At 40.6% G+C, this 9,789-nt stretch overlaps 1 pseudogene; it reads left to right on the top strand.

The window, feature by feature from the left end:
* Positions 1-8,641: 8,641 nt before the first annotated feature.
* On the top strand, positions 8,642-9,401 carry LOC124967916 (olfactory receptor 7G2-like; annotated as a pseudogene).
* The last annotated feature ends 388 nt before the right edge of the window (positions 9,402-9,789 follow it).

Below are 9,789 nucleotides of genomic sequence, written 5' to 3'. Positions count from 1 at the left end.
TCCTCCCACACGGCCAGCTGCAGGCCCACAGTGAGAGCATTTCAGCACAGAGCCAGTTCCAAATCATGGAACCAGTAGGGGGCTAGGGGCAGTTTTCTTTGGATACGTTGCTTTATCAGATTCCTCCAAGACATCAGGCTACTTAAGGCTGGGAGGTGATACACTGGAAATCTACCGGGACACTATAAGCCAATAGCGGAAAACTGCAATATCTCAGGGTCCCACTGACAACTGACCAATATGAGAAAACAAGGGAAGAAAATGTCCCAAACAAACCTAGATACTACATCAATAAAACCCAATGACAGCACAGCAGAAGAAATGTCAGAAAGGGAGTTCAGAATGTACGTAATTAAAACGATCAGGGAAGCAAATGAGGAGATGAAAGAGCAAATGCAGGCATTGAAGGAGGAGATGAAAGAGCAAATGCAGGCATTAAATGATCGCACCAATCAACAGTTAAAAGACCAAATACGGGAAGCAAGAGATCATTTCAATAAAGAGTTAGAGATACTGAAAAAAAACCAAACTGAAATACTTGAAATGAAAGAAACAATAAACCAAGTTAAAAACTCCATAGAAAGCATAACCAATAGAATGGAGCACCTGGAAGACAGAACCTCAGACATTGAAGAAAAATTATTTAATCTTGAAAGCAAAGGTGGCCAAACAGAAAAGATGGTAAGAAATCATGAACAGAATCTACAAGAATTATGGGATATCATGAAAAGGCCAAATTTAAGAATTATTGGGATTGAGGAAGGCTTAGAGAAACAAACCAAAGGAATGAACAATCTATTCAATGAAATAATATCAGAAAATTTCTCAAATCTGAAGAATGAAATGGAAAACCAAATACAAGAAGCTTATAGAACTCCAAACATACAAAATTACAACAGACCCACACCAAGGCACATAATTATGAAAATACCTAACATACAAAATAAAGACAGAATTTTAAAGGCCGCGAGAGAAAAGAATCAAATTACATTCAGAGGGAAACCAATAAGAATATCAGCAGATTTTTCAATACAGACCCTAAAAGCCAGAAGGGCCTGGAACAACATTTACCAAGCCCTGAAAGAAAACGGATGCCAACCAAGAATCTTATACCCAGCAAAACTTACCTTCAAATTTGACGATGAAATAAGATCCTTCCATGATAAACAAAAGCTAAAAGAATTTACAAAAAGAAAGCCAGCATTACAGAACATTCTCAGCAAAATATTCCATGAGGAAGAGATGAAAAACAACGATGCAAATCAGCAACAGGAGGCACTAGCCTAAAGGAATAGCCAAATAAAGGAGAAACCAAATCATGTCAAAAACAAATATGAGTCAATTGACTGGGAATACAAGTCATATCACAATAATAACCCTGAATGTTAATGGCCTGAATTCATCAATCAAAAGACACAGACTGGCAGATTGGATTAAAAGAAAGATCCAACAATATGCTGCCTGCAAGAGACTCACCTCATAGAAAGAGACACCCATAGACTAAAGGTGAAAGGATGGGGAAAAACATACCATGCACACGGACACAGCAAAAAAGCTGGAGTATCCATCCTCATCTCAGATAATGTGGACTTCAAACCAAAACTAGTCAGAAGGGATAAAGAAGGACATTACATGCTGCTTAAGGGAAGCATAAATCAGCAAGACATAACAATCATAAATATCTATGCCCCGAACATTGGCTCATCCACGTACGTCAAACAAATCCTTCTCAATTACAGAATTCAAATAGACCACAACACAATCATACTAGGCGATTTTAACACACCTCTCTCACCACTGGATAGATCGTCCAAACAAAATTTGAATAAAGAAACTATAGATCTCAACAACACAATCAGCAATTTAGACTTAACGGACATATATAGAATATACCATCCAACAAAGAAAGAATACACTTTCTTCTCAACAGCACATGGATCCTTCTCTAAAATAGACCATATTTTATGCCACAAAGCTACTGTTAGCAAATACAAGAAGATAGAGATACTACCTTGTACTCTATCAGATCATAATGGATTGAAATTAGAAATAAATGACAGAATAAAAAACAGAAACTTCTCCAATACTTGGAGACTAAATAATACACTATTATACGATGAATGGATAACAGAAGACATCAGGAGGGAAATAAAAAAATTCTTAGAAGTAAACGAGAACAAAGACACATCATATAACAAAAACGGCATGGTATTGGTACCAAAATAGACAGGTAGATCAATGGTACAGAATAGAGGACATGGACACAAACCCAAATAAATACAATTTTCTCATACTAGACAAAGGGGCCAAAAATATGCAATGGAGAAAAGATAGCCTCTTCAACAAATGGTGCTGGGAAAACTGGAAAACCATATGCAATACAATGAAATTAAACCCCTATCTCTCACCCTACACAAAACTCAACTCAAAATGGATCAAGGACCTTGGAATCAGACCAGAGATCCTGCATCTTATAGAAGAAAAAGTAGTACAAATCTTCAACTTGTTGACTTAGGATCAGACTTCCTTAACAGGACTCCCATAGCACAAGAAATAAAAGCAAGAATCAACAACTGGGATAGATTCAAACTAAAAAGCTTTCTCTCAGCAAAGGAAACTATCAGAAATGTGAAGAGAGAGCCTACAGAGTGGGAGAATATTTTTGCCAACCATACCTCAGATAGAGCGCTAATTTCCAGAATCTATAAAGAACTCAAAAAACTCTACACGAAGAATACAAATAATCCAATCAACAAATGGGCTAAGGAAATGAACAGACACTTCACAGAAGATGTACAAGTAATCAACAGATATATGAAAAAATGTTCAACATCCCTAGTAATAAGAGAAATGCAAATCAAAACTACCCTAAGATTTCTTCTCACCCCAATTAGAATGGCAATTATCAAGAACACAAGCAACAATAGGTGTTGGCGAGGATGTGGTGAAAAAGGAACACTCATACATTGCTGGTGGGGTTGCAAATTAGTGCAGCCACTCTGGAAAGCAGTGTGGAGATTCCTCAGAAAGCTTGGAATGGAAACACCATTTGACCCAGCTATCCCACTCCTTGGTCTATACCCAAAGGACTTAAAATCAGCATACTACAAAGATACAGCCACATCAATGTTCATTGCTGCTCAATTCACCATAGCCAGATTGTGGAACCAACCTAGATGCCCTTCAATTGATGAATGGATAAAGAAACTGTGGCATATTTATACAATGGAATATTACTCCGCAATGAAGAATGATAAAATTATGGCATTTGTAGGCAAATGGTCGAAATTGGAGAATATCATGCTAAGTGAGATAAGCCAATCTCAAAAAACTAAAGGACGAATGATCTCGCTGATAAGCGGATGAGGACATATAATGGGGGTGGGAGGGGTTAGCATTAGGTTTAGGGTTAGGTTTAGAGTTAGGCTAAGGAGAGCGGTAAGAATGAAGGAAAGAAGGACTGTATAAAGGGAAAAGGGTGGGAGGGGTGGGGGGGAAGGGAAAAAAAGAAACATCATTACCCTATGTAAATGTAAAAAAATAAAAAATAGTGAAGGGTATTTCCCCCTAACATTGGCCTGTGGAATTTAAGGTTTTTATTTCCAGTTGTAGGTAGGAATGTAATTTTTGCATATTTGCATTTTATTGTGGGAACATATATCCATATTCCTAATATAATGTTTTTAAGTCTTTTGATATCAGGTACACTGTTCTGTGAAAAGTTGTCTCTTAGCTAATAAACTTCCAAGAAGTTTTTTGGATTTGAAAAAAAAAAATAATTATTTAGGGACAGGGTTACCTTAAAATTGGTTGAGAGCTATCTGATAGTTGTCATTATTCTCCAGGAAGAATTAATTGAGGGTCACTCTTGTATTCTGAGTAAAAAGCAGAAATAGATCTTCCATATCTCTAGCAAGATTCTGGGAAAGCTCGTCTGAAATGGTCTGTTGTGTAGCTGTGTTAAAGGTGATGATGTTTCAGAGCAAGCTGGCGTGGGTTTTATACATTGACATCGTTTTCAAAAAATATGCTTTCAAGGGGGAAAAGAAGTACCTAGAAAAAATGGGTCCCATCCAGTACCAAGGACAGGTGCACCCAGGTGTGACTGGCACTTGAGTCAGGTGTGAGCAGAGAAAGGGGAAGGGCAAGGTGTCAAACTCATGGTATTTCCAGGACAGAGATCAGCCAGCCCCAAGTTGAGAAAGGTAAAGGATTTGTCAAGACACTTCCTCAGCTAGTAGTCCTCATAACTTAGAGAGTGAAGGCCACACTCACTGAGTGTGGGCTCCCTGCTAGGCTGTGTGTGCTGATCAAATGTCTAACTTTCCAGCCCCCCAGAAGCTGTGCTTTGTCAGTGTTCTTTTCTTCTTTGCAATATTCTCTCTCCTTCCCCTCCAGCAGCTGCACAAGCAGTATGAACACCTGTCTTAGGACACCTTACCATTATCATCCTTCGATACAGCTTAAGACACAATAAAGATTGCTGCTAATTTCTTTAGGTCTTTAAATCTTTGCATATTTCATCTTCTTCTAACTTCTTTGTTTTGGAAAAAATGTGCAACATATCACCTTGAGGAGAGGAGCTTAATCTTTAAAAAATTTTTAAAAATTTGTTCTAATTAGTTATATATGACAGTAAAATGCATTTTTGCATTTTGACAAAGCATACATAAATGGAGTATGATTCCTCATTTTTCTGATTGTACCTATTGTAGGATCACATCAGTCATGTGGTCATATATGTAAATGAGGTAATAATGTCCTTAACTTACAATTGATAAGAAAGGCACATTAAATAAGTCACTTGTATTTCTTCTTGTGAGTAGTATCTGTTTCTTTCATTTGCTGTTTTATGAAAAAATGATCAACATTCTTAGAAATCAGGGAAAATGCAAATCAAAACTACACAGAGATTTCAACTCACTCCACCTATAATGTCAATCATCTAGAATACAAATAATAATAACTGGTGGGATGTGAGGAAAAATGACACACTTCTACATTATTGGTGGGATTGTAAAATAGTACAACTATTATGAAAATAAGCATAGATATTCCTCAAAAGAGTGAGAACAGAACCACCACATGACTCACTATTCCTCACCCCAGTATTCATCCACAAGTATTCAGACAGGCATCCTGTAGTGATTCACACATGCCCATGCTTATAGCAGTACAACCCAGAGGAGGTTTTCATCAAAAGATGAACAGATGAAGAAAATGTGGCATTTTAACACAATTGAGTTTTATTCAGTAATGAAGAAGAACGAAATTATGTTATTTGCAAGGAAATGGATAGAGCTTGAGAGCCTCATGCAAGATGAAATAAACCAGACTCAGAAAAGCAAGGATTATATGCTTTGTGGAAGTATCTAATGAAAATAGGAAGGAGACCAGTGGAGCAGAGCAAGGGGACTGGGGTGGGAGGAAGAAAGGAAGAGGGGATGTACTGGGTAATGAAATAGACTGAATTATGTATTTGCATGTATGAGTATAGAGCAAGAAGTCTACCATTATATATAATTGTAATAAACCAATAAATAATCAAAAGAAATAAATTCACAAGATAAGCATAACACCAAAGCCTCCTGGAAGCATGTTCTCAGGTCCTGACAGTGGGTCCTGTCTGAATGCTGCTGATTGCTGTGTACCATCTCTGGAGACAGGGACGTGAAGGTCTTGATGACCAGGATGGCTTTGGGGCAGCTTTCAGGTGGAAGCTCTCAGAGCACCTGATGGAACCTTGCTGACATGCCAGCATGCTCATCTGGCACTGACACTCAGAGGTCACCTTTCCTTATGTTGTAAGGTCAACTCCAAAGTCTGACACCCTGACTCCAAATGTGTGTGAAATCCCCCCTCTGGAACTCTCATTCTGCTCTGGTACTGTCCTGTGTCCTCTTCCTGATGGTGGAACTCCTGAGGACTTCCCCATTCTCACTACCTCTAGTTACCCTCTCCTCCCTCCAGCGAGGCCCTGGCCTGATTGTTCATCTTTCTGGCTCACAGTTGGCCTCACCCCTCACTGGTCTCTTCTCCAGAATTCAGTTTACTGTCTTCTGGAACTCGATGACACTCCCTGTCACAAATCCATCCATCAAGTCAACAGTGAGCTTGCCTGGCATCTTGCTTCAATAGTTTCCTGACATTTTTAGCAGTTCCACAGTCGTGCGTCTAGGCAGTGGTTGAGGCTTCAGTTCACCTGCACTGCTCAAGGGAGAAAACTCTGAAATGAACTGTGCACGTGATGCTATTGAACACAGAACCGGTTGCAGAGTTTTGACTGGAATCAGTTGAATTGACTACACAACATGAAAAACTAAGGTCCAGGCAACATTCAGTGACTCAGGAAGAAACTCCTCTAGGTTTTGGCATTATAATAGTACATCAACTATATTTACAAATACATTTTGTAGACACACACACACACACACACACACACATCAAAACTATGTTTCTACATCCAATAATAGAATCAGGCCAGAGATGGCTTTGCTTGTACCTAAAAAGGAAGACTGAAATTCAGTTAGAGCAGAGAGGTCCGACACGTGGGGTGCATAGAATGTGAGTGGGCAGAAAAAAGGGGGCAAACAGTGGATAGGTAGGGGGTGAAGGGACTTTGCTGTTCTGAGTTCCTCCTTTCTAGATTATTGGTCTTTAGGGGTTCACATTGCCCTTGAACACAAAAAACAATACCTTTCGGTCTAATGAGGAGCTTTGGATATTGAGCCTCCAGGGACACAACAACATTGTGTTGACATTGGTGTCCTTTCAGGAACCTCCCTGTACAACACAGATCTCCTTCTGGCCTTGAGGTCATAAAACATCTGGGGTAAAGTTAGAGTCCAGGTTCGAGCACTTGCTTCCTTAATGAGCAGCAGCAAAGACTGTGACTGCCTCACTCCAGAGTCCCTTCCCAGTCAGCAAGCCATGCCTGAGAGTCCTTCAGAGATAATGTCTTTGGCATGGAGCTCAGTGCCTCACCTGGTCCCCCTGCCTTCATGAGGCCAGATCTTCTGTGTGATCCAACATATAGGGGAGATGAGGAGACTCACTCTACATTGATGCCAGCCAGGTAAGCCAAGGTCTCTCAGTCAATTCTTTGGAAACACGCAGGTGTCCACCACAGTTTCTTCCTGGTGAAACTGAGGGAAATATGTGCAGAAGATGAATACCAACTCTCCTTACATACTGTTGGCAATCACATTCCTCTTTTCCATACCTGCCCCTACATCAATCAGGATGAATATGATAAAGTTCTCTGGAATTTAGCTGTGTTCTCGTGGTGGTGGAGGGGACAGGGGTTGGTCAGCTTCACCTTATCTTTCTTTCACCTTTCTGGCTGTGAAGTTGGTGAGGAAGGAAGTACAGACCCAGGAAGATCCAGTGGGTCTAACTCTTGCCTAACTCTTCATAGAACTACAGAATATTTTAAACTGTAACTATGGCAGACATACTATGAAATTAAATTTCATAATACTGTCATCTGCCCTTTCCCTGAAGTAACAGATGTTGGTGTTTTACTGTATCTGTTTTATTTATTTTGTCATGGAATGAAATTCCAATGGGAAACATCACTGTGAGGGTCCCAGATAATGAGCCCTGTGCTGGCTGGTTTCTGTCCGTTCATTCCTCATCACTGCAATGACCCCATGATGCTGTGCAGAGGAGGATGCTGAGGAACCCCTTGAAAAATTGCCCTGCTCATTAAGGAAGCAAGTGCTCGAACCTGGACTCTAACTTTACCCCAGATGTTTTATGACCTCAAGGCCAGAAGGAGATCTGTGTTGTACAGGGAGGTTCCTGAAAGGACACCAATGTCAGCGTTATCTTTGAAGTCTCATTTTTCTGAGCACCCAAAATCAGTTGCCATCATCATACTTTTAGACAGCACATGCTTTTCAGTTTACTTCTCTTTCAATATTTTACAAATTGCTGCCATCTAAGATCTTGGGGAAGAACCTCCTTAAACATGAGAGAAACTTCATGGCTTTATTCTTGCCTTTCTATTTTAAGGTATAGCATAATTCTGAGACAATAAAGCCAAGTCATTTCTATTCATTCTCAACACTTCCTAAATCATGAGAGCAAGTTGGTGCTCAATACACACTGGCCAGAGTAAGTGTGCACCTGGAGGAAAAGGGAGAGAAAAGATGGAAAGCAGAGGTAAGTACAGGGAAGGATTTTGAATCTAACTTGCATTTGCAATACAGAAGAGAGAGGTTTTCCAGAGAAGCAATTATCAAACTTTAGAATATGAGGGAGAGTTTGCTAATTTGTGGACTCTTCATAATTTAAATCAAGATTTGTCAATCCTTGTCCCTGGAGCTCATCATCAGTAGGACTGAAGTGAGTTCCCACCATCAGCTTTCTAACAAGTTCCCAGCTGATGCTGCTAATGCTGTGGTCCCAGAACCACGGATTTTATTGTGATGTCTCCCATCTTTACATTAGTTTCATCGGTAGAATGGAAGCTGGAAACCACACAGCTGTTTCAGAATTCCTCCTTCTGGGGCTGACAGAGGACGCAGAACTGCAGCCTCTCATCTTTATCCTCTTCCTGTCCATGTACCTGGTGACCATCCGGGGGAACCTGCTCATCATCTTGGCTGTCAGCTCTGACCCCCACCTCCACACCCCCATGTACTTCTTCCTCTCCAACCTGTCCTTCACTGACTTCTGTATAAGCACAACCACCATCCCCAAGATGCTGGCCAACATCCAAGCACAGGATCAGAGCATCACCTACAGAGCCTGCCTCTCCCAGGTCTGCTCTGTCTTGATTTGTGGTGGTTTAGAAAATGGTCTCCTTGCAGTGATGGCCTATGACCGCTATGTGGCCATTTGTCACCCCCTGATGTACACAGTCATCATGAACCCCTGCCTGTGTGTATTGCTGGTTCTCTTCTCCTTGTCTATTAGCACTATGCATGACCTGCTGCATGGTCTGATGGTGCTGCGTCTGTCCTTCTGCACAGCTGTGGAGATCCCCCATTTTTTCTGTGAACTTGCTCAGGTCCTCAAGCTGGCCTGTTCTGACACCCTAATCAATAATATTTTGGTTCATTTTCTGTTTACCATCTTGGGTGCTAGCTCTGTCTCTGCAATCATTTTCTCATATACTCGAATTGTCTGCTCTCTTTTGAGAATAACATCTACTGGCAAAAAGTACAAAGCCTTTTCCACCTGTGGGTCTCATCTCTTAGTTGTCTCCCTGTTCTATGGGACAGGATTTGGGGTGTACATTAGCTCTGTACTGACAGACAATCCCGGGAATTCTGCTGTGGTCAGTGATGTACACTGTGGTCCCTCAGGTGCTGAACCCCTTTATCTACAGCCTGAGGAACAGAGACATTAAGGAGGCCCTGAGGAAAATAATTAATAGGAGAAAAATTTTTTGATATTGTCATCACATGTAAAGCAGGCATCTAGAATGTGTCCGTGGGCCTGTGTATGTATTATGAGAGCATACGCAACACCACATTAAGAGATGCAAAGGATATGCCTGAGGGGATTCCCACTCACACCTTCTGCTCTCATACATTCATGCACTCATACATATACATAAGGAATAAGAATCAACTGCATCATTTTATAATCCCTGTATGCATACATACAAAGCTTATTAGGTATATTTATTTAATAATTGCCTCCTGTTGAGCTGTTAAATTGTTTCATGTATGAGTTCTGCCTGTGGGTTGTCTTTTGCATCAGCGTGTTCTTGAGATTCCAGCCTGTTGCTGGGTGCATCACTTTTCAATCACTTTAGTGCCATCTGGTTTTATGCTG

This window comes from Sciurus carolinensis, chromosome 17, assembly GCF_902686445.1.
Source record: "Sciurus carolinensis chromosome 17, mSciCar1.2, whole genome shotgun sequence".
In the NCBI taxonomy this organism is placed as follows: domain Eukaryota; kingdom Metazoa; phylum Chordata; class Mammalia; order Rodentia; family Sciuridae; genus Sciurus; species Sciurus carolinensis.
The sequence above is the reverse complement of the archived record's forward strand: the minus strand, read 5'-3'. Positions and strand labels throughout refer to the sequence as shown.